Consider the following 19894-nt stretch of genomic DNA (forward strand, 5'->3'; position numbering starts at 1 on the left):
CCAAATGATCATCACCCTGCGTGGAAGTTGACAGAGGATCCGAACCCGACTCGTGGGGAAGCACTACAGCATTCGCTCGGCAATGGCCATAATATCTTGAATACACTGGTTAGAGAAAATGAAAGAAAATGTCCGATTGCCGATGCGTAACAACTTTGGCCCTTGTCAGTACTTGGGCGGGTGAGCGCATGGGAACACAGGGCACTATTGGCAGTTTTACTTCCTATTTTTGTTTCTCCATTGTTTTCGGAGCTACAGCCCGATTCGGTCAGGGAGACGCCACCGTGAAATGAAGGGGGCGTGCTGTGTGTCCATCGCCTCGCCTCTCCTTACCTCTCTCAGTCGTTTCTCGTGCTTGTCGTTTTGATATAGGCCGATTTGAGAGCGTCAGCTCTCGCGTCAGCTGAGCAAAGTCGAGACAAGTCGAGACACACTAAGGGCTGGTATGCAGCGAGTAAGAGGGCGAAAAAACAATAGTTTAAGAGCGCGTGGCAAAAGTACTCATAGGCGAAATTAAAAGCCTGCTGCGGTGGCCGGGAATCGAACCCGGATCAACTGCTTGGAAGGCAACTATGCTGACCATTACACCACCACCGCACAAGCGAGCGCCCCGCCACCGCGCTGAGTCGGCTTCCCGCCTGTCGGCAGCGGCCGAAGGTGATCGTACCCGGCAGGCGCATTTCGAGGCAGGCTAGGAGAGCACATCCAGACGCATTCGGACAGCGTATCCGCGCACATTTCGCATCCTTTGGCAAGAGTCGGCGCCGGCGACGCAAGAGTACGCAGAGGACCGCGTTCTGGCGGCATCTTTAAGCAGCGCAGTGCAGGATTCAGCGTCTGCAGCATCTTCTCCACAGAATGCTACGGCGCTTGACGGCAGTCCCACTTTCCCTTGAGACACCTGCTCGGGAAGCAGCGTGAAGGTACCGCCGGCCCGAGCATCGGTGGTTCAGTGGTAGAATGCTCGCCTGCCACGCGGGCGGCCCGGGTTCGATTCCCGGCCGATGCATCACTTTGTTTTTTCTCCGGTAGGGGTGCTGCGTGTCTTTCGCACTCGAACTGCGTGAGCCATGAGAATGAACCGCGGGATTCCGTGTGGAAAGAACCAATCATGCAGCGCGGACGACTGCTCGTTTGGACTCCTGCGTGCTATTGTACATACTGGCGTCGGCCTAGCATCGCAAGTTGCCTGCCGCGCCGTGAATGCACGTGTAGCAACAGAAAAAATGAGCCAGGGAGTGCAGACTCTCTACCACTTGTATTCGGTACTTACCAAGATCCCAGAAAGTGTAACGATCGCCTGCCTCGGTAGCGCAGTAGGCAGCGCGTAAGTCTCATAATCTTAAGGTCGTGAGTTCGATCCTCACCCGGGGCATCTAATTTTCTGTGACTGATGGTGGTGCTGTTGCTAGGGCGCCAACTTATTTCTTGTTTGTTATCCACAACGTTTCAACGCTTCAGCGGGAAAATGTTTACATACAGCTTCCCTTTTCCTCTTCTCCCAGCAGAGCATGAAGCCAAAAGCATTGCTCTGCGACGTTTGAGGTGCGCGCCTTGCCAGTCAGTATGTGCAAAGATGCTCGCAAAGAGAGCGACAATGCGACAAGCGACCGTACGAACGGGCGAATGAAACGGCCGCATCCGGTGTGGTCTAGTGGCTAGGATACCTGGCTTTCACCCAGGAGGCCCGGGTTCGATTCCCGGTACCGGAACGGGATTTTTTCCACACGAATCGTGACAAGTTTGAGCTGTCCGAGCGGCCGTTTCCCGTCCTGCTCGCAATATAGCTACTGTTTCGTGACCGTCAGCAGAATATAGACTAGGGAAGCAGACACACGACGACCGTAGGAATGGTGTATGGCTTCATGCCAGCTGATTCCAGCGTAGGGCTGAGCAACTGCATCTGCCGAGGCCCGTTAGCTCAGTTGGTTAGAGCGTCGTGCTAATAACGCGAAGGTCGTGGGTTCGATCCCCCCACGGGCCACTACTCTTTTACTACTGCGAAAAGGCAGCGCCGATTTCAGCTGGCGAGTGTGATGACCAAATGATCATCACCCTGCGTGGAAGTTGACAGAGGATCCGAACCCGACTCGTGGGGAAGCACTACAGCATTCGCTCGGCAATGGCCATAATATCTTGAATACACTGGTTAGAGAAAATGAAAGAAAATGTCCGATTGCCGATGCGTAACAACTTTGGCCCTTGTCAGTACTTGGGCGGGTGAGCGCATGGGAACACAGGGCACTATTGGCAGTTTTACTTCCTATTTTTGTTTCTCCATTGTTTTCGGAGCTACAGCCCGATTCGGTCAGGGAGACGCCACCGTGAAATGAAGGGGGCGTGCTGTGTGTCCATCGCCTCGCCTCTCCTTACCTCTCTCAGTCGTTTCTCGTGCTTGTCGTTTTGATATAGGCCGATTTGAGAGCGTCAGCTCTCGCGTCAGCTGAGCAAAGTCGAGACAAGTCGAGACACACTAAGGGCTGGTATGCAGCGAGTAAGAGGGCGAAAAAACAATAGTTTAAGAGCGCGTGGCAAAAGTACTCATAGGCGAAATTAAAAGCCTGCTGCGGTGGCCGGGAATCGAACCCGGATCAACTGCTTGGAAGGCAACTATGCTGACCATTACACCACCACCGCACAAGCGAGCGCCCCGCCACCGCGCTGAGTCGGCTTCCCGCCTGTCGGCAGCGGCCGAAGGTGATCGTACCCGGCAGGCGCATTTCGAGGCAGGCTAGGGGAGCACATCCAGACGCATTCGGACAGCGTATCCGCGCACATTTCGCATCCTTTGGCAAGAGTCGGCGCCGGCGACGCAAGAGTACGCAGAGGACCGCGTTCTGGCGGCATCTTTAAGCAGCGCAGTGCAGGATTCAGCGTCTGCAGCATCTTCTCCACAGAATGCTACGGCGCTTGACGGCAGTCCCACTTTCCCTTGAGACACCTGCTCGGGAAGCAGCGTGAAGGTACCGCCGGCCCGAGCATCGGTGGTTCAGTGGTAGAATGCTCGCCTGCCACGCGGGCGGCCCGGGTTCGATTCCCGGCCGATGCATCACTTTGTTTTTTCTCCGGTAGGGGTGCTGCGTGTCTTTCGCACTCGAACTGCGTGAGCCATGAGAATGAACCGCGGGATTCCGTGTGGAAAGAACCAATCATGCAGCGCGGACGACTGCTCGTTTGGACTCCTGCGTGCTATTGTACATACTGGCGTCGGCCTAGCATCGCAAGTTGCCTGCCGCGCCGTGAATGCACGTGTAGCAACAGAAAAAATGAGCCAGGGAGTGCAGACTCTCTACCACTTGTATTCGGTACTTACCAAGATCCCAGAAAGTGTAACGATCGCCTGCCTCGGTAGCGCAGTAGGCAGCGCGTAAGTCTCATAATCTTAAGGTCGTGAGTTCGATCCTCACCCGGGGCATCTAATTTTCTGTGACTGATGGTGGTGCTGTTGCTAGGGCGCCAACTTATTTCTTGTTTGTTATCCACAACGTTTCAACGCTTCAGCGGGAAAATGTTTACATACAGCTTCCCTTTTCCTCTTCTCCCAGCAGAGCATGAAGCCAAAAGCATTGCTCTGCGACGTTTGAGGTGCGCGCCTTGCCAGTCAGTATGTGCAAAGATGCTCGCAAAGAGAGCGACAATGCGACAAGCGACCGTACGAACGGGCGAATGAAACGGCCGCATCCGGTGTGGTCTAGTGGCTAGGATACCTGGCTTTCACCCAGGAGGCCCGGGTTCGATTCCCGGTACCGGAACGGGATTTTTTCCACACGAATCGTGACAAGTTTGAGCTGTCCGAGCGGCCGTTTCCCGTCCTGCTCGCAATATAGCTACTGTTTCGTGACCGTCAGCAGAATATAGACTAGGGAAGCAGACACACGACGACCGTAGGAATGGTGTATGGCTTCATGCCAGCTGATTCCAGCGTAGGGCTGAGCAACTGCATCTGCCGAGGCCCGTTAGCTCAGTTGGTTAGAGCGTCGTGCTAATAACGCGAAGGTCGTGGGTTCGATCCCCCCACGGGCCACTACTCTTTTACTACTGCGAAAAGGCAGCGCCGATTTCAGCTGGCGAGTGTGATGACCAAATGATCATCACCCTGCGTGGAAGTTGACAGAGGATCCGAACCCGACTCGTGGGGAAGCACTACAGCATTCGCTCGGCAATGGCCATAATATCTTGAATACACTGGTTAGAGAAAATGAAAGAAAATGTCCGATTGCCGATGCGTAACAACTTTGGCCCTTGTCAGTACTTGGGCGGGTGAGCGCATGGGAACACAGGGCACTATTGGCAGTTTTACTTCCTATTTTTGTTTCTCCATTGTTTTCGGAGCTACAGCCCGATTCGGTCAGGGAGACGCCACCGTGAAATGAAGGGGGCGTGCTGTGTGTCCATCGCCTCGCCTCTCCTTACCTCTCTCAGTCGTTTCTCGTGCTTGTCGTTTTGATATAGGCCGATTTGAGAGCGTCAGCTCTCGCGTCAGCTGAGCAAAGTCGAGACAAGTCGAGACACACTAAGGGCTGGTATGCAGCGAGTAAGAGGGCGAAAAAACAATAGTTTAAGAGCGCGTGGCAAAAGTACTCATAGGCGAAATTAAAAGCCTGCTGCGGTGGCCGGGAATCGAACCCGGATCAACTGCTTGGAAGGCAACTATGCTGACCATTACACCACCACCGCACAAGCGAGCGCCCCGCCACCGCGCTGAGTCGGCTTCCCGCCTGTCGGCAGCGGCCGAAGGTGATCGTACCCGGCAGGCGCATTTCGAGGCAGGCTAGGGGAGCACATCCAGACGCATTCGGACAGCGTATCCGCGCACATTTCGCATCCTTTGGCAAGAGTCGGCGCCGGCGACGCAAGAGTACGCAGAGGACCGCGTTCTGGCGGCATCTTTAAGCAGCGCAGTGCAGGATTCAGCGTCTGCAGCATCTTCTCCACAGAATGCTACGGCGCTTGACGGCAGTCCCACTTTCCCTTGAGACACCTGCTCGGGAAGCAGCGTGAAGGTACCGCCGGCCCGAGCATCGGTGGTTCAGTGGTAGAATGCTCGCCTGCCACGCGGGCGGCCCGGGTTCGATTCCCGGCCGATGCATCACTTTGTTTTTTCTCCGGTAGGGGTGCTGCGTGTCTTTCGCACTCGAACTGCGTGAGCCATGAGAATGAACCGCGGGATTCCGTGTGGAAAGAACCAATCATGCAGCGCGGACGACTGCTCGTTTGGACTCCTGCGTGCTATTGTACATACTGGCGTCGGCCTAGCATCGCAAGTTGCCTGCCGCGCCGTGAATGCACGTGTAGCAACAGAAAAAATGAGCCAGGGAGTGCAGACTCTCTACCACTTGTATTCGGTACTTACCAAGATCCCAGAAAGTGTAACGATCGCCTGCCTCGGTAGCGCAGTAGGCAGCGCGTAAGTCTCATAATCTTAAGGTCGTGAGTTCGATCCTCACCCGGGGCATCTAATTTTCTGTGACTGATGGTGGTGCTGTTGCTAGGGCGCCAACTTATTTCTTGTTTGTTATCCACAACGTTTCAACGCTTCAGCGGGAAAATGTTTACATACAGCTTCCCTTTTCCTCTTCTCCCAGCAGAGCATGAAGCCAAAAGCATTGCTCTGCGACGTTTGAGGTGCGCGCCTTGCCAGTCAGTATGTGCAAAGATGCTCGCAAAGAGAGCGACAATGCGACAAGCGACCGTACGAACGGGCGAATGAAACGGCCGCATCCGGTGTGGTCTAGTGGCTAGGATACCTGGCTTTCACCCAGGAGGCCCGGGTTCGATTCCCGGTACCGGAACGGGATTTTTTCCACACGAATCGTGACAAGTTTGAGCTGTCCGAGCGGCCGTTTCCCGTCCTGCTCGCAATATAGCTACTGTTTCGTGACCGTCAGCAGAATATAGACTAGGGAAGCAGACACACGACGACCGTAGGAATGGTGTATGGCTTCATGCCAGCTGATTCCAGCGTAGGGCTGAGCAACTGCATCTGCCGAGGCCCGTTAGCTCAGTTGGTTAGAGCGTCGTGCTAATAACGCGAAGGTCGTGGGTTCGATCCCCCCACGGGCCACTACTCTTTTACTACTGCGAAAAGGCAGCGCCGATTTCAGCTGGCGAGTGTGATGACCAAATGATCATCACCCTGCGTGGAAGTTGACAGAGGATCCGAACCCGACTCGTGGGGAAGCACTACAGCATTCGCTCGGCAATGGCCATAATATCTTGAATACACTGGTTAGAGAAAATGAAAGAAAATGTCCGATTGCCGATGCGTAACAACTTTGGCCCTTGTCAGTACTTGGGCGGGTGAGCGCATGGGAACACAGGGCACTATTGGCAGTTTTACTTCCTATTTTTGTTTCTCCATTGTTTTCGGAGCTACAGCCCGATTCGGTCAGGGAGACGCCACCGTGAAATGAAGGGGGCGTGCTGTGTGTCCATCGCCTCGCCTCTCCTTACCTCTCTCAGTCGTTTCTCGTGCTTGTCGTTTTGATATAGGCCGATTTGAGAGCGTCAGCTCTCGCGTCAGCTGAGCAAAGTCGAGACAAGTCGAGACACACTAAGGGCTGGTATGCAGCGAGTAAGAGGGCGAAAAAACAATAGTTTAAGAGCGCGTGGCAAAAGTACTCATAGGCGAAATTAAAAGCCTGCTGCGGTGGCCGGGAATCGAACCCGGATCAACTGCTTGGAAGGCAACTATGCTGACCATTACACCACCACCGCACAAGCGAGCGCCCCGCCACCGCGCTGAGTCGGCTTCCCGCCTGTCGGCAGCGGCCGAAGGTGATCGTACCCGGCAGGCGCATTTCGAGGCAGGCTAGGGGAGCACATCCAGACGCATTCGGACAGCGTATCCGCGCACATTTCGCATCCTTTGGCAAGAGTCGGCGCCGGCGACGCAAGAGTACGCAGAGGACCGCGTTCTGGCGGCATCTTTAAGCAGCGCAGTGCAGGATTCAGCGTCTGCAGCATCTTCTCCACAGAATGCTACGGCGCTTGACGGCAGTCCCACTTTCCCTTGAGACACCTGCTCGGGAAGCAGCGTGAAGGTACCGCCGGCCCGAGCATCGGTGGTTCAGTGGTAGAATGCTCGCCTGCCACGCGGGCGGCCCGGGTTCGATTCCCGGCCGATGCATCACTTTGTTTTTTCTCCGGTAGGGGTGCTGCGTGTCTTTCGCACTCGAACTGCGTGAGCCATGAGAATGAACCGCGGGATTCCGTGTGGAAAGAACCAATCATGCAGCGCGGACGACTGCTCGTTTGGACTCCTGCGTGCTATTGTACATACTGGCGTCGGCCTAGCATCGCAAGTTGCCTGCCGCGCCGTGAATGCACGTGTAGCAACAGAAAAAATGAGCCAGGGAGTGCAGACTCTCTACCACTTGTATTCGGTACTTACCAAGATCCCAGAAAGTGTAACGATCGCCTGCCTCGGTAGCGCAGTAGGCAGCGCGTAAGTCTCATAATCTTAAGGTCGTGAGTTCGATCCTCACCCGGGGCATCTAATTTTCTGTGACTGATGGTGGTGCTGTTGCTAGGGCGCCAACTTATTTCTTGTTTGTTATCCACAACGTTTCAACGCTTCAGCGGGAAAATGTTTACATACAGCTTCCCTTTTCCTCTTCTCCCAGCAGAGCATGAAGCCAAAAGCATTGCTCTGCGACGTTTGAGGTGCGCGCCTTGCCAGTCAGTATGTGCAAAGATGCTCGCAAAGAGAGCGACAATGCGACAAGCGACCGTACGAACGGGCGAATGAAACGGCCGCATCCGGTGTGGTCTAGTGGCTAGGATACCTGGCTTTCACCCAGGAGGCCCGGGTTCGATTCCCGGTACCGGAACGGGATTTTTTCCACACGAATCGTGACAAGTTTGAGCTGTCCGAGCGGCCGTTTCCCGTCCTGCTCGCAATATAGCTACTGTTTCGTGACCGTCAGCAGAATATAGACTAGGAAAGCAGACACACGACGACCGTAGGAATGGTGTATGGCTTCATGCCAGCTGATTCCAGCGTAGGGCTGAGCAACTGCATCTGCCGAGGCCCGTTAGCTCAGTTGGTTAGAGCGTCGTGCTAATAACGCGAAGGTCGTGGGTTCGATCCCCCCACGGGCCACTACTCTTTTACTACTGCGAAAAGGCAGCGCCGATTTCAGCTGGCGAGTGTGATGACCAAATGATCATCACCCTGCGTGGAAGTTGACAGAGGATCCGAACCCGACTCGTGGGGAAGCACTACAGCATTCGCTCGGCAATGGCCATAATATCTTGAATACACTGGTTAGAGAAAATGAAAGAAAATGTCCGATTGCCGATGCGTAACAACTTTGGCCCTTGTCAGTACTTGGGCGGGTGAGCGCATGGGAACACAGGGCACTATTGGCAGTTTTACTTCCTATTTTTGTTTCTCCATTGTTTTCGGAGCTACAGCCCGATTCGGTCAGGGAGACGCCACCGTGAAATGAAGGGGGCGTGCTGTGTGTCCATCGCCTCGCCTCTCCTTACCTCTCTCAGTCGTTTCTCGTGCTTGTCGTTTTGATATAGGCCGATTTGAGAGCGTCAGCTCTCGCGTCAGCTGAGCAAAGTCGAGACAAGTCGAGACACACTAAGGGCTGGTATGCAGCGAGTAAGAGGGCGAAAAAACAATAGTTTAAGAGCGCGTGGCAAAAGTACTCATAGGCGAAATTAAAAGCCTGCTGCGGTGGCCGGGAATCGAACCCGGATCAACTGCTTGGAAGGCAACTATGCTGACCATTACACCACCACCGCACAAGCGAGCGCCCCGCCACCGCGCTGAGTCGGCTTCCCGCCTGTCGGCAGCGGCCGAAGGTGATCGTACCCGGCAGGCGCATTTCGAGGCAGGCTAGGGGAGCACATCCAGACGCATTCGGACAGCGTATCCGCGCACATTTCGCATCCTTTGGCAAGAGTCGGCGCCGGCGACGCAAGAGTACGCAGAGGACCGCGTTCTGGCGGCATCTTTAAGCAGCGCAGTGCAGGATTCAGCGTCTGCAGCATCTTCTCCACAGAATGCTACGGCGCTTGACGGCAGTCCCACTTTCCCTTGAGACACCTGCTCGGGAAGCAGCGTGAAGGTACCGCCGGCCCGAGCATCGGTGGTTCAGTGGTAGAATGCTCGCCTGCCACGCGGGCGGCCCGGGTTCGATTCCCGGCCGATGCATCACTTTGTTTTTTCTCCGGTAGGGGTGCTGCGTGTCTTTCGCACTCGAACTGCGTGAGCCATGAGAATGAACCGCGGGATTCCGTGTGGAAAGAACCAATCATGCAGCGCGGACGACTGCTCGTTTGGACTCCTGCGTGCTATTGTACATACTGGCGTCGGCCTAGCATCGCAAGTTGCCTGCCGCGCCGTGAATGCACGTGTAGCAACAGAAAAAATGAGCCAGGGAGTGCAGACTCTCTACCACTTGTATTCGGTACTTACCAAGATCCCAGAAAGTGTAACGATCGCCTGCCTCGGTAGCGCAGTAGGCAGCGCGTAAGTCTCATAATCTTAAGGTCGTGAGTTCGATCCTCACCCGGGGCATCTAATTTTCTGTGACTGATGGTGGTGCTGTTGCTAGGGCGCCAACTTATTTCTTGTTTGTTATCCACAACGTTTCAACGCTTCAGCGGGAAAATGTTTACATACAGCTTCCCTTTTCCTCTTCTCCCAGCAGGGCATGAAGCCAAAAGCATTGCTCTGCGACGTTTGAGGTGCGCGCCTTGCCAGTCAGTATGTGCAAAGATGCTCGCAAAGAGAGCGACAATGCGACAAGCGACCGTACGAACGGGCGAATGAAACGGCCGCATCCGGTGTGGTCTAGTGGCTAGGATACCTGGCTTTCACCCAGGAGGCCCGGGTTCGATTCCCGGTACCGGAACGGGATTTTTTCCACACGAATCGTGACAAGTTTGAGCTGTCCGAGCGGCCGTTTCCCGTCCTGCTCGCAATATAGCTACTGTTTCGTGACCGTCAGCAGAATATAGACTAGGGAAGCAGACACACGACGACCGTAGGAATGGTGTATGGCTTCATGCCAGCTGATTCCAGCGTAGGGCTGAGCAACTGCATCTGCCGAGGCCCGTTAGCTCAGTTGGTTAGAGCGTCGTGCTAATAACGCGAAGGTCGTGGGTTCGATCCCCCCACGGGCCACTACTCTTTTACTACTGCGAAAAGGCAGCGCCGATTTCAGCTGGCGAGTGTGATGACCAAATGATCATCACCCTGCGTGGAAGTTGACAGAGGATCCGAACCCGACTCGTGGGGAAGCACTACAGCATTCGCTCGGCAATGGCCATAATATCTTGAATACACTGGTTAGAGAAAATGAAAGAAAATGTCCGATTGCCGATGCGTAACAACTTTGGCCCTTGTCAGTACTTGGGCGGGTGAGCGCATGGGAACACAGGGCACTATTGGCAGTTTTACTTCCTATTTTTGTTTCTCCATTGTTTTCGGAGCTACAGCCCGATTCGGTCAGGGAGACGCCACCGTGAAATGAAGGGGGCGTGCTGTGTGTCCATCGCCTCGCCTCTCCTTACCTCTCTCAGTCGTTTCTCGTGCTTGTCGTTTTGATATAGGCCGATTTGAGAGCGTCAGCTCTCGCGTCAGCTGAGCAAAGTCGAGACAAGTCGAGACACACTAAGGGCTGGTATGCAGCGAGTAAGAGGGCGAAAAAACAATAGTTTAAGAGCGCGTGGCAAAAGTACTCATAGGCGAAATTAAAAGCCTGCTGCGGTGGCCGGGAATCGAACCCGGATCAACTGCTTGGAAGGCAACTATGCTGACCATTACACCACCACCGCACAAGCGAGCGCCCCGCCACCGCGCTGAGTCGGCTTCCCGCCTGTCGGCAGCGGCCGAAGGTGATCGTACCCGGCAGGCGCATTTCGAGGCAGGCTAGGGGAGCACATCCAGACGCATTCGGACAGCGTATCCGCGCACATTTCGCATCCTTTGGCAAGAGTCGGCGCCGGCGACGCAAGAGTACGCAGAGGACCGCGTTCTGGCGGCATCTTTAAGCAGCGCAGTGCAGGATTCAGCGTCTGCAGCATCTTCTCCACAGAATGCTACGGCGCTTGACGGCAGTCCCACTTTCCCTTGAGACACCTGCTCGGGAAGCAGCGTGAAGGTACCGCCGGCCCGAGCATCGGTGGTTCAGTGGTAGAATGCTCGCCTGCCACGCGGGCGGCCCGGGTTCGATTCCCGGCCGATGCATCACTTTGTTTTTTCTCCGGTAGGGGTGCTGCGTGTCTTTCGCACTCGAACTGCGTGAGCCATGAGAATGAACCGCGGGATTCCGTGTGGAAAGAACCAATCATGCAGCGCGGACGACTGCTCGTTTGGACTCCTGCGTGCTATTGTACATACTGGCGTCGGCCTAGCATCGCAAGTTGCCTGCCGCGCCGTGAATGCACGTGTAGCAACAGAAAAAATGAGCCAGGGAGTGCAGACTCTCTACCACTTGTATTCGGTACTTACCAAGATCCCAGAAAGTGTAACGATCGCCTGCCTCGGTAGCGCAGTAGGCAGCGCGTAAGTCTCATAATCTTAAGGTCGTGAGTTCGATCCTCACCCGGGGCATCTAATTTTCTGTGACTGATGGTGGTGCTGTTGCTAGGGCGCCAACTTATTTCTTGTTTGTTATCCACAACGTTTCAACGCTTCAGCGGGAAAATGTTTACATACAGCTTCCCTTTTCCTCTTCTCCCAGCAGAGCATGAAGCCAAAAGCATTGCTCTGCGACGTTTGAGGTGCGCGCCTTGCCAGTCAGTATGTGCAAAGATGCTCGCAAAGAGAGCGACAATGCGACAAGCGACCGTACGAACGGGCGAATGAAACGGCCGCATCCGGTGTGGTCTAGTGGCTAGGATACCTGGCTTTCACCCAGGAGGCCCGGGTTCGATTCCCGGTACCGGAACGGGATTTTTTCCACACGAATCGTGACAAGTTTGAGCTGTCCGAGCGGCCGTTTCCCGTCCTGCTCGCAATATAGCTACTGTTTCGTGACCGTCAGCAGAATATAGACTAGGGAAGCAGACACACGACGACCGTAGGAATGGTGTATGGCTTCATGCCAGCTGATTCCAGCGTAGGGCTGAGCAACTGCATCTGCCGAGGCCCGTTAGCTCAGTTGGTTAGAGCGTCGTGCTAATAACGCGAAGGTCGTGGGTTCGATCCCCCCACGGGCCACTACTCTTTTACTACTGCGAAAAGGCAGCGCCGATTTCAGCTGGCGAGTGTGATGACCAAATGATCATCACCCTGCGTGGAAGTTGACAGAGGATCCGAACCCGACTCGTGGGGAAGCACTACAGCATTCGCTCGGCAATGGCCATAATATCTTGAATACACTGGTTAGAGAAAATGAAAGAAAATGTCCGATTGCCGATGCGTAACAACTTTGGCCCTTGTCAGTACTTGGGCGGGTGAGCGCATGGGAACACAGGGCACTATTGGCAGTTTTACTTCCTATTTTTGTTTCTCCATTGTTTTCGGAGCTACAGCCCGATTCGGTCAGGGAGACGCCACCGTGAAATGAAGGGGGCGTGCTGTGTGTCCATCGCCTCGCCTCTCCTTACCTCTCTCAGTCGTTTCTCGTGCTTGTCGTTTTGATATAGGCCGATTTGAGAGCGTCAGCTCTCGCGTCAGCTGAGCAAAGTCGAGACAAGTCGAGACACACTAAGGGCTGGTATGCAGCGAGTAAGAGGGCGAAAAAACAATAGTTTAAGAGCGCGTGGCAAAAGTACTCATAGGCGAAATTAAAAGCCTGCTGCGGTGGCCGGGAATCGAACCCGGATCAACTGCTTGGAAGGCAACTATGCTGACCATTACACCACCACCGCACAAGCGAGCGCCCCGCCACCGCGCTGAGTCGGCTTCCCGCCTGTCGGCAGCGGCCGAAGGTGATCGTACCCGGCAGGCGCATTTCGAGGCAGGCTAGGGGAGCACATCCAGACGCATTCGGACAGCGTATCCGCGCACATTTCGCATCCTTTGGCAAGAGTCGGCGCCGGCGACGCAAGAGTACGCAGAGGACCGCGTTCTGGCGGCATCTTTAAGCAGCGCAGTGCAGGATTCAGCGTCTGCAGCATCTTCTCCACAGAATGCTACGGCGCTTGACGGCAGTCCCACTTTCCCTTGAGACACCTGCTCGGGAAGCAGCGTGAAGGTACCGCCGGCCCGAGCATCGGTGGTTCAGTGGTAGAATGCTCGCCTGCCACGCGGGCGGCCCGGGTTCGATTCCCGGCCGATGCATCACTTTGTTTTTTCTCCGGTAGGGGTGCTGCGTGTCTTTCGCACTCGAACTGCGTGAGCCATGAGAATGAACCGCGGGATTCCGTGTGGAAAGAACCAATCATGCAGCGCGGACGACTGCTCGTTTGGACTCCTGCGTGCTATTGTACATACTGGCGTCGGCCTAGCATCGCAAGTTGCCTGCCGCGCCGTGAATGCACGTGTAGCAACAGAAAAAATGAGCCAGGGAGTGCAGACTCTCTACCACTTGTATTCGGTACTTACCAAGATCCCAGAAAGTGTAACGATCGCCTGCCTCGGTAGCGCAGTAGGCAGCGCGTAAGTCTCATAATCTTAAGGTCGTGAGTTCGATCCTCACCCGGGGCATCTAATTTTCTGTGACTGATGGTGGTGCTGTTGCTAGGGCGCCAACTTATTTCTTGTTTGTTATCCACAACGTTTCAACGCTTCAGCGGGAAAATGTTTACATACAGCTTCCCTTTTCCTCTTCTCCCAGCAGAGCATGAAGCCAAAAGCATTGCTCTGCGACGTTTGAGGTGCGCGCCTTGCCAGTCAGTATGTGCAAAGATGCTCGCAAAGAGAGCGACAATGCGACAAGCGACCGTACGAACGGGCGAATGAAACGGCCGCATCCGGTGTGGTCTAGTGGCTAGGATACCTGGCTTTCACCCAGGAGGCCCGGGTTCGATTCCCGGTACCGGAACGGGATTTTTTCCACACGAATCGTGACAAGTTTGAGCTGTCCGAGCGGCCGTTTCCCGTCCTGCTCGCAATATAGCTACTGTTTCGTGACCGTCAGCAGAATATAGACTAGGGAAGCAGACACACGACGACCGTAGGAATGGTGTATGGCTTCATGCCAGCTGATTCCAGCGTAGGGCTGAGCAACTGCATCTGCCGAGGCCCGTTAGCTCAGTTGGTTAGAGCGTCGTGCTAATAACGCGAAGGTCGTGGGTTCGATCCCCCCACGGGCCACTACTCTTTTACTACTGCGAAAAGGCAGCGCCGATTTCAGCTGGCGAGTGTGATGACCAAATGATCATCACCCTGCGTGGAAGTTGACAGAGGATCCGAACCCGACTCGTGGGGAAGCACTACAGCATTCGCTCGGCAATGGCCATAATATCTTGAATACACTGGTTAGAGAAAATGAAAGAAAATGTCCGATTGCCGATGCGTAACAACTTTGGCCCTTGTCAGTACTTGGGCGGGTGAGCGCATGGGAACACAGGGCACTATTGGCAGTTTTACTTCCTATTTTTGTTTCTCCATTGTTTTCGGAGCTACAGCCCGATTCGGTCAGGGAGACGCCACCGTGAAATGAAGGGGGCGTGCTGTGTGTCCATCGCCTCGCCTCTCCTTACCTCTCTCAGTCGTTTCTCGTGCTTGTCGTTTTGATATAGGCCGATTTGAGAGCGTCAGCTCTCGCGTCAGCTGAGCAAAGTCGAGACAAGTCGAGACACACTAAGGGCTGGTATGCAGCGAGTAAGAGGGCGAAAAAACAATAGTTTAAGAGCGCGTGGCAAAAGTACTCATAGGCGAAATTAAAAGCCTGCTGCGGTGGCCGGGAATCGAACCCGGATCAACTGCTTGGAAGGCAACTATGCTGACCATTACACCACCACCGCACAAGCGAGCGCCCCGCCACCGCGCTGAGTCGGCTTCCCGCCTGTCGGCAGCGGCCGAAGGTGATCGTACCCGGCAGGCGCATTTCGAGGCAGGCTAGGGGAGCACATCCAGACGCATTCGGACAGCGTATCCGCGCACATTTCGCATCCTTTGGCAAGAGTCGGCGCCGGCGACGCAAGAGTACGCAGAGGACCGCGTTCTGGCGGCATCTTTAAGCAGCGCAGTGCAGGATTCAGCGTCTGCAGCATCTTCTCCACAGAATGCTACGGCGCTTGACGGCAGTCCCACTTTCCCTTGAGACACCTGCTCGGGAAGCAGCGTGAAGGTACCGCCGGCCCGAGCATCGGTGGTTCAGTGGTAGAATGCTCGCCTGCCACGCGGGCGGCCCGGGTTCGATTCCCGGCCGATGCATCACTTTGTTTTTTCTCCGGTAGGGGTGCTGCGTGTCTTTCGCACTCGAACTGCGTGAGCCATGAGAATGAACCGCGGGATTCCGTGTGGAAAGAACCAATCATGCAGCGCGGACGACTGCTCGTTTGGACTCCTGCGTGCTATTGTACATACTGGCGTCGGCCTAGCATCGCAAGTTGCCTGCCGCGCCGTGAATGCACGTGTAGCAACAGAAAAAATGAGCCAGGGAGTGCAGACTCTCTACCACTTGTATTCGGTACTTACCAAGATCCCAGAAAGTGTAACGATCGCCTGCCTCGGTAGCGCAGTAGGCAGCGCGTAAGTCTCATAATCTTAAGGTCGTGAGTTCGATCCTCACCCGGGGCATCTAATTTTCTGTGACTGATGGTGGTGCTGTTGCTAGGGCGCCAACTTATTTCTTGTTTGTTATCCACAACGTTTCAACGCTTCAGCGGGAAAATGTTTACATACAGCTTCCCTTTTCCTCTTCTCCCAGCAGAGCATGAAGCCAAAAGCATTGCTCTGCGACGTTTGAGGTGCGCGCCTTGCCAGTCAGTATGTGCAAAGATGCTCGCAAAGAGAGCGACAATGCGACAAGCGACCGTACGAACGGGCGAATGAAACGGCCGCATCCGGTGTGGTCTAGTGGCTAGGATACCTGGCTTTCACCCAGGAGGCCCGGGTTCGATTCCCGGTACCGGAACGGGATTTTTTCCACACGAATCGTGACAAGTTTGAGCTGTCCGAGCGGCCGTTTCCCGTCCTGCTCGCAATATAGCTACTGTTTCGTGACCGTCAGCAGAATATAGACTAGGGAAGCAGACACACGACGACCGTAGGAATGGTGTATGGCTTCATGCCAGCTGATTCCAGCGTAGGGCTGAGCAACTGCATCTGCCGAGGCCCGTTAGCTCAGTTGGTTAGAGCGTCGTGCTAATAACGCGAAGGTCGTGGGTTCGATCCCCCCACGGGCCACTACTCTTTTACTACTGCGAAAAGGCAGCGCCGATTTCAGCTGGCGAGTGTGATGACCAAATGATCATCACCCTGCGTGGAAGTTGACAGAGGATCCGAACCCGACTCGTGGGGAAGCACTACAGCATTCGCTCGGCAATGGCCATAATATCTTGAATACACTGGTTAGAGAAAATGAAAGAAAATGTCCGATTGCCGATGCGTAACAACTTTGGCCCTTGTCAGTACTTGGGCGGGTGAGCGCATGGGAACACAGGGCACTATTGGCAGTTTTACTTCCTATTTTTGTTTCTCCATTGTTTTCGGAGCTACAGCCCGATTCGGTCAGGGAGACGCCACCGTGAAATGAAGGGGGCGTGCTGTGTGTCCATCGCCTCGCCTCTCCTTACCTCTCTCAGTCGTTTCTCGTGCTTGTCGTTTTGATATAGGCCGATTTGAGAGCGTCAGCTCTCGCGTCAGCTGAGCAAAGTCGAGACAAGTCGAGACACACTAAGGGCTGGTATGCAGCGAGTAAGAGGGCGAAAAAACAATAGTTTAAGAGCGCGTGGCAAAAGTACTCATAGGCGAAATTAAAAGCCTGCTGCGGTGGCCGGGAATCGAACCCGGATCAACTGCTTGGAAGGCAACTATGCTGACCATTACACCACCACCGCACAAGCGAGCGCCCCGCCACCGCGCTGAGTCGGCTTCCCGCCTGTCGGCAGCGGCCGAAGGTGATCGTACCCGGCAGGCGCATTTCGAGGCAGGCTAGGGGAGCACATCCAGACGCATTCGGACAGCGTATCCGCGCACATTTCGCATCCTTTGGCAAGAGTCGGCGCCGGCGACGCAAGAGTACGCAGAGGACCGCGTTCTGGCGGCATCTTTAAGCAGCGCAGTGCAGGATTCAGCGTCTGCAGCATCTTCTCCACAGAATGCTACGGCGCTTGACGGCAGTCCCACTTTCCCTTGAGACACCTGCTCGGGAAGCAGCGTGAAGGTACCGCCGGCCCGAGCATCGGTGGTTCAGTGGTAGAATGCTCGCCTGCCACGCGGGCGGCCCGGGTTCGATTCCCGGCCGATGCATCACTTTGTTTTTTCTCCGGTAGGGGTGCTGCGTGTCTTTCGCACTCGAACTGCGTGAGCCATGAGAATGAACCGCGGGATTCCGTGTGGAAAGAACCAATCATGCAGCGCGGACGACTGCTCGTTTGGACTCCTGCGTGCTATTGTACATACTGGCGTCGGCCTAGCATCGCAAGTTGCCTGCCGCGCCGTGAATGCACGTGTAGCAACAGAAAAAATGAGCCAGGGAGTGCAGACTCTCTACCACTTGTATTCGGTACTTACCAAGATCCCAGAAAGTGTAACGATCGCCTGCCTCGGTAGCGCAGTAGGCAGCGCGTAAGTCTCATAATCTTAAGGTCGTGAGTTCGATCCTCACCCGGGGCATCTAATTTTCTGTGACTGATGGTGGTGCTGTTGCTAGGGCGCCAACTTATTTCTTGTTTGTTATCCACAACGTTTCAACGCTTCAGCGGGAAAATGTTTACATACAGCTTCCCTTTTCCTCTTCTCCCAGCAGAGCATGAAGCCAAAAGCATTGCTCTGCGACGTTTGAGGTGCGCGCCTTGCCAGTCAGTATGTGCAAAGATGCTCGCAAAGAGAGCGACAATGCGACAAGCGACCGTACGAACGGGCGAATGAAACGGCCGCATCCGGTGTGGTCTAGTGGCTAGGATACCTGGCTTTCACCCAGGAGGCCCGGGTTCGATTCCCGGTACCGGAACGGGATTTTTTCCACACGAATCGTGACAAGTTTGAGCTGTCCGAGCGGCCGTTTCCCGTCCTGCTCGCAATATAGCTACTGTTTCGTGACCGTCAGCAGAATATAGACTAGGGAAGCAGACACACGACGACCGTAGGAATGGTGTATGGCTTCATGCCAGCTGATTCCAGCGTAGGGCTGAGCAACTGCATCTGCCGAGGCCCGTTAGCTCAGTTGATTAGAGCGTCGTGCTAATAACGCGAAGGTCGTGGGTTCGATCCCCCCACGGGCCACTACTCTTTTACTACTGCGAAAAGGCAGCGCCGATTTCAGCTGGCGAGTGTGATGACCAAATGATCATCACCCTGCGTGGAAGTTGACAGAGGATCCGAACCCGACTCGTGGGGAAGCACTACAGCATTCGCTCGGCAATGGCCATAATATCTTGAATACACTGGTTAGAGAAAATGAAAGAAAATGTCCGATTGCCGATGCGTAACAACTTTGGCCCTTGTCAGTACTTGGGCGGGTGAGCGCATGGGAACACAGGGCACTATTGGCAGTTTTACTTCCTATTTTTGTTTCTCCATTGTTTTCGGAGCTACAGCCCGATTCGGTCAGGGAGACGCCACCGTGAAATGAAGGGGGCGTGCTGTGTGTCCATCGCCTCGCCTCTCCTTACCTCTCTCAGTCGTTTCTCGTGCTTGTCGTTTTGATATAGGCCGATTTGAGAGCGTCAGCTCTCGCGTCAGCTGAGCAAAGTCGAGACAAGTCGAGACACACTAAGGGCTGGTATGCAGCGAGTAAGAGGGCGAAAAAACAATAGTTTAAGAGCGCGTGGCAAAAGTACTCATAGGCGAAATTAAAAGCCTGCTGCGGTGGCCGGGAATCGAACCCGGATCAACTGCTTGGAAGGCAACTATGCTGACCATTACACCACCACCGCACAAGCGAGCGCCCCGCCACCGCGCTGAGTCGGCTTCCCGCCTGTCGGCAGCGGCCGAAGGTGATCGTACCCGGCAGGCGCATTTCGAGGCAGGCTAGGGGAGCACATCCAGACGCATTCGGACAGCGTATCCGCGCACATTTCGCATCCTTTGGCAAGAGTCGGCGCCGGCGACGCAAGAGTACGCAGAGGACCGCGTTCTGGCGGCATCTTTAAGCAGCGCAGTGCAGGATTCAGCGTCTGCAGCATCTTCTCCACAGAATGCTACGGCGCTTGACGGCAGTCCCACTTTCCCTTGAGACACCTGCTCGGGAAGCAGCGTGAAGGTACCGCCGGCCCGAGCATCGGTGGTTCAGTGGTAGAATGCTCGCCTGCCACGCGGGCGGCCCGGGTTCGATTCCCGGCCGATGCATCACTTTGTTTTTTCTCCGGTAGGGGTGCTGCGTGTCTTTCGCACTCGAACTGCGTGAGCCATGAGAATGAACCGCGGGATTCCGTGTGGAAAGAACCAATCATGCAGCGCGGACGACTGCTCGTTTGGACTCCTGCGTGCTATTGTACATACTGGCGTCGGCCTAGCATCGCAAGTTGCCTGCCGCGCCGTGAATGCACGTGTAGCAACAGAAAAAATGAGCCAGGGAGTGCAGACTCTCTACCACTTGTATTCGGTACTTACCAAGATCCCAGAAAGTGTAACGATCGCCTGCCTCGGTAGCGCAGTAGGCAGCGCGTAAGTCTCATAATCTTAAGGTCGTGAGTTCGATCCTCACCCGGGGCATCTAATTTTCTGTGACTGATGGTGGTGCTGTTGCTAGGGCGCCAACTTATTTCTTGTTTGTTATCCACAACGTTTCAACGCTTCAGCGGGAAAATGTTTACATACAGCTTCCCTTTTCCTCTTCTCCCAGCAGAGCATGAAGCCAAAAGCATTGCTCTG

General features: G+C 54.9%; 48 non-coding genes across 48 annotated transcripts; 38 read left to right on the top strand and 10 right to left on the bottom strand.

Moving 5' to 3' along the window:
• Nucleotides 1–525: 525 nt before the first annotated feature.
• On the bottom strand, nt 526–597 carry Trnag-ucc. The gene has a single exon. It is a non-coding gene; the product is annotated as a tRNA-Gly (tRNA).
• A 341-nt stretch (nt 598–938) lies between these two features.
• Trnag-gcc lies at nt 939–1009 on the top strand. Its single transcript has one exon. It is a non-coding gene; the product is annotated as a tRNA-Gly (tRNA).
• Nucleotides 1010–1302: 293 nt separating this feature from the next.
• On the top strand, nt 1303–1375 carry Trnam-cau. Its single transcript has one exon. It is a non-coding gene; the product is annotated as a tRNA-Met (tRNA).
• Nucleotides 1376–1640: 265 nt separating this feature from the next.
• Nucleotides 1641–1712, top strand: Trnae-uuc. The gene has a single exon. It is a non-coding gene; the product is annotated as a tRNA-Glu (tRNA).
• A 198-nt stretch (nt 1713–1910) lies between these two features.
• Trnai-aau lies at nt 1911–1984 on the top strand. Its single transcript has one exon. It is a non-coding gene; the product is annotated as a tRNA-Ile (tRNA).
• A 581-nt stretch (nt 1985–2565) lies between these two features.
• Nucleotides 2566–2637, bottom strand: Trnag-ucc. Its single transcript has one exon. It is a non-coding gene; the product is annotated as a tRNA-Gly (tRNA).
• Nucleotides 2638–2978: 341 nt separating this feature from the next.
• Trnag-gcc lies at nt 2979–3049 on the top strand. The gene has a single exon. It is a non-coding gene; the product is annotated as a tRNA-Gly (tRNA).
• A 293-nt stretch (nt 3050–3342) lies between these two features.
• On the top strand, nt 3343–3415 carry Trnam-cau. The gene has a single exon. It is a non-coding gene; the product is annotated as a tRNA-Met (tRNA).
• Nucleotides 3416–3680: 265 nt separating this feature from the next.
• On the top strand, nt 3681–3752 carry Trnae-uuc. The gene has a single exon. It is a non-coding gene; the product is annotated as a tRNA-Glu (tRNA).
• A 198-nt stretch (nt 3753–3950) lies between these two features.
• On the top strand, nt 3951–4024 carry Trnai-aau. The gene has a single exon. It is a non-coding gene; the product is annotated as a tRNA-Ile (tRNA).
• A 581-nt stretch (nt 4025–4605) lies between these two features.
• Trnag-ucc lies at nt 4606–4677 on the bottom strand. The gene has a single exon. It is a non-coding gene; the product is annotated as a tRNA-Gly (tRNA).
• A 341-nt stretch (nt 4678–5018) lies between these two features.
• On the top strand, nt 5019–5089 carry Trnag-gcc. Its single transcript has one exon. It is a non-coding gene; the product is annotated as a tRNA-Gly (tRNA).
• Nucleotides 5090–5382: 293 nt separating this feature from the next.
• On the top strand, nt 5383–5455 carry Trnam-cau. The gene has a single exon. It is a non-coding gene; the product is annotated as a tRNA-Met (tRNA).
• A 265-nt stretch (nt 5456–5720) lies between these two features.
• On the top strand, nt 5721–5792 carry Trnae-uuc. The gene has a single exon. It is a non-coding gene; the product is annotated as a tRNA-Glu (tRNA).
• Nucleotides 5793–5990: 198 nt separating this feature from the next.
• On the top strand, nt 5991–6064 carry Trnai-aau. The gene has a single exon. It is a non-coding gene; the product is annotated as a tRNA-Ile (tRNA).
• A 581-nt stretch (nt 6065–6645) lies between these two features.
• Trnag-ucc lies at nt 6646–6717 on the bottom strand. Its single transcript has one exon. It is a non-coding gene; the product is annotated as a tRNA-Gly (tRNA).
• Nucleotides 6718–7058: 341 nt separating this feature from the next.
• Nucleotides 7059–7129, top strand: Trnag-gcc. The gene has a single exon. It is a non-coding gene; the product is annotated as a tRNA-Gly (tRNA).
• Nucleotides 7130–7422: 293 nt separating this feature from the next.
• Trnam-cau lies at nt 7423–7495 on the top strand. The gene has a single exon. It is a non-coding gene; the product is annotated as a tRNA-Met (tRNA).
• A 265-nt stretch (nt 7496–7760) lies between these two features.
• On the top strand, nt 7761–7832 carry Trnae-uuc. The gene has a single exon. It is a non-coding gene; the product is annotated as a tRNA-Glu (tRNA).
• Nucleotides 7833–8030: 198 nt separating this feature from the next.
• Nucleotides 8031–8104, top strand: Trnai-aau. The gene has a single exon. It is a non-coding gene; the product is annotated as a tRNA-Ile (tRNA).
• Nucleotides 8105–8685: 581 nt separating this feature from the next.
• Trnag-ucc lies at nt 8686–8757 on the bottom strand. The gene has a single exon. It is a non-coding gene; the product is annotated as a tRNA-Gly (tRNA).
• A 341-nt stretch (nt 8758–9098) lies between these two features.
• On the top strand, nt 9099–9169 carry Trnag-gcc. Its single transcript has one exon. It is a non-coding gene; the product is annotated as a tRNA-Gly (tRNA).
• A 293-nt stretch (nt 9170–9462) lies between these two features.
• On the top strand, nt 9463–9535 carry Trnam-cau. Its single transcript has one exon. It is a non-coding gene; the product is annotated as a tRNA-Met (tRNA).
• A 265-nt stretch (nt 9536–9800) lies between these two features.
• Trnae-uuc lies at nt 9801–9872 on the top strand. The gene has a single exon. It is a non-coding gene; the product is annotated as a tRNA-Glu (tRNA).
• Nucleotides 9873–10070: 198 nt separating this feature from the next.
• On the top strand, nt 10071–10144 carry Trnai-aau. The gene has a single exon. It is a non-coding gene; the product is annotated as a tRNA-Ile (tRNA).
• A 581-nt stretch (nt 10145–10725) lies between these two features.
• On the bottom strand, nt 10726–10797 carry Trnag-ucc. Its single transcript has one exon. It is a non-coding gene; the product is annotated as a tRNA-Gly (tRNA).
• A 341-nt stretch (nt 10798–11138) lies between these two features.
• Trnag-gcc lies at nt 11139–11209 on the top strand. The gene has a single exon. It is a non-coding gene; the product is annotated as a tRNA-Gly (tRNA).
• Nucleotides 11210–11502: 293 nt separating this feature from the next.
• Trnam-cau lies at nt 11503–11575 on the top strand. The gene has a single exon. It is a non-coding gene; the product is annotated as a tRNA-Met (tRNA).
• Nucleotides 11576–11840: 265 nt separating this feature from the next.
• On the top strand, nt 11841–11912 carry Trnae-uuc. Its single transcript has one exon. It is a non-coding gene; the product is annotated as a tRNA-Glu (tRNA).
• Nucleotides 11913–12110: 198 nt separating this feature from the next.
• Nucleotides 12111–12184, top strand: Trnai-aau. Its single transcript has one exon. It is a non-coding gene; the product is annotated as a tRNA-Ile (tRNA).
• A 581-nt stretch (nt 12185–12765) lies between these two features.
• On the bottom strand, nt 12766–12837 carry Trnag-ucc. Its single transcript has one exon. It is a non-coding gene; the product is annotated as a tRNA-Gly (tRNA).
• Nucleotides 12838–13178: 341 nt separating this feature from the next.
• On the top strand, nt 13179–13249 carry Trnag-gcc. Its single transcript has one exon. It is a non-coding gene; the product is annotated as a tRNA-Gly (tRNA).
• Nucleotides 13250–13542: 293 nt separating this feature from the next.
• Nucleotides 13543–13615, top strand: Trnam-cau. Its single transcript has one exon. It is a non-coding gene; the product is annotated as a tRNA-Met (tRNA).
• Nucleotides 13616–13880: 265 nt separating this feature from the next.
• Nucleotides 13881–13952, top strand: Trnae-uuc. Its single transcript has one exon. It is a non-coding gene; the product is annotated as a tRNA-Glu (tRNA).
• A 198-nt stretch (nt 13953–14150) lies between these two features.
• Trnai-aau lies at nt 14151–14224 on the top strand. The gene has a single exon. It is a non-coding gene; the product is annotated as a tRNA-Ile (tRNA).
• Nucleotides 14225–14805: 581 nt separating this feature from the next.
• On the bottom strand, nt 14806–14877 carry Trnag-ucc. Its single transcript has one exon. It is a non-coding gene; the product is annotated as a tRNA-Gly (tRNA).
• A 341-nt stretch (nt 14878–15218) lies between these two features.
• Nucleotides 15219–15289, top strand: Trnag-gcc. The gene has a single exon. It is a non-coding gene; the product is annotated as a tRNA-Gly (tRNA).
• Nucleotides 15290–15582: 293 nt separating this feature from the next.
• On the top strand, nt 15583–15655 carry Trnam-cau. Its single transcript has one exon. It is a non-coding gene; the product is annotated as a tRNA-Met (tRNA).
• Nucleotides 15656–15920: 265 nt separating this feature from the next.
• On the top strand, nt 15921–15992 carry Trnae-uuc. Its single transcript has one exon. It is a non-coding gene; the product is annotated as a tRNA-Glu (tRNA).
• A 198-nt stretch (nt 15993–16190) lies between these two features.
• Trnai-aau lies at nt 16191–16264 on the top strand. Its single transcript has one exon. It is a non-coding gene; the product is annotated as a tRNA-Ile (tRNA).
• Nucleotides 16265–16845: 581 nt separating this feature from the next.
• Trnag-ucc lies at nt 16846–16917 on the bottom strand. The gene has a single exon. It is a non-coding gene; the product is annotated as a tRNA-Gly (tRNA).
• A 341-nt stretch (nt 16918–17258) lies between these two features.
• On the top strand, nt 17259–17329 carry Trnag-gcc. The gene has a single exon. It is a non-coding gene; the product is annotated as a tRNA-Gly (tRNA).
• A 293-nt stretch (nt 17330–17622) lies between these two features.
• Trnam-cau lies at nt 17623–17695 on the top strand. Its single transcript has one exon. It is a non-coding gene; the product is annotated as a tRNA-Met (tRNA).
• Nucleotides 17696–17960: 265 nt separating this feature from the next.
• Nucleotides 17961–18032, top strand: Trnae-uuc. Its single transcript has one exon. It is a non-coding gene; the product is annotated as a tRNA-Glu (tRNA).
• A 198-nt stretch (nt 18033–18230) lies between these two features.
• On the top strand, nt 18231–18304 carry Trnai-aau. Its single transcript has one exon. It is a non-coding gene; the product is annotated as a tRNA-Ile (tRNA).
• Nucleotides 18305–18885: 581 nt separating this feature from the next.
• On the bottom strand, nt 18886–18957 carry Trnag-ucc. Its single transcript has one exon. It is a non-coding gene; the product is annotated as a tRNA-Gly (tRNA).
• A 341-nt stretch (nt 18958–19298) lies between these two features.
• Trnag-gcc lies at nt 19299–19369 on the top strand. The gene has a single exon. It is a non-coding gene; the product is annotated as a tRNA-Gly (tRNA).
• Nucleotides 19370–19662: 293 nt separating this feature from the next.
• Nucleotides 19663–19735, top strand: Trnam-cau. The gene has a single exon. It is a non-coding gene; the product is annotated as a tRNA-Met (tRNA).
• The last annotated feature ends 159 nt before the right edge of the window (nt 19736–19894 follow it).

The sequence above is a fragment of the Schistocerca americana genome, unplaced genomic scaffold (genome assembly GCF_021461395.2).
Source record: "Schistocerca americana isolate TAMUIC-IGC-003095 unplaced genomic scaffold, iqSchAmer2.1 HiC_scaffold_180, whole genome shotgun sequence".
NCBI lineage: Eukaryota > Metazoa > Arthropoda > Insecta > Orthoptera > Acrididae > Schistocerca > Schistocerca americana.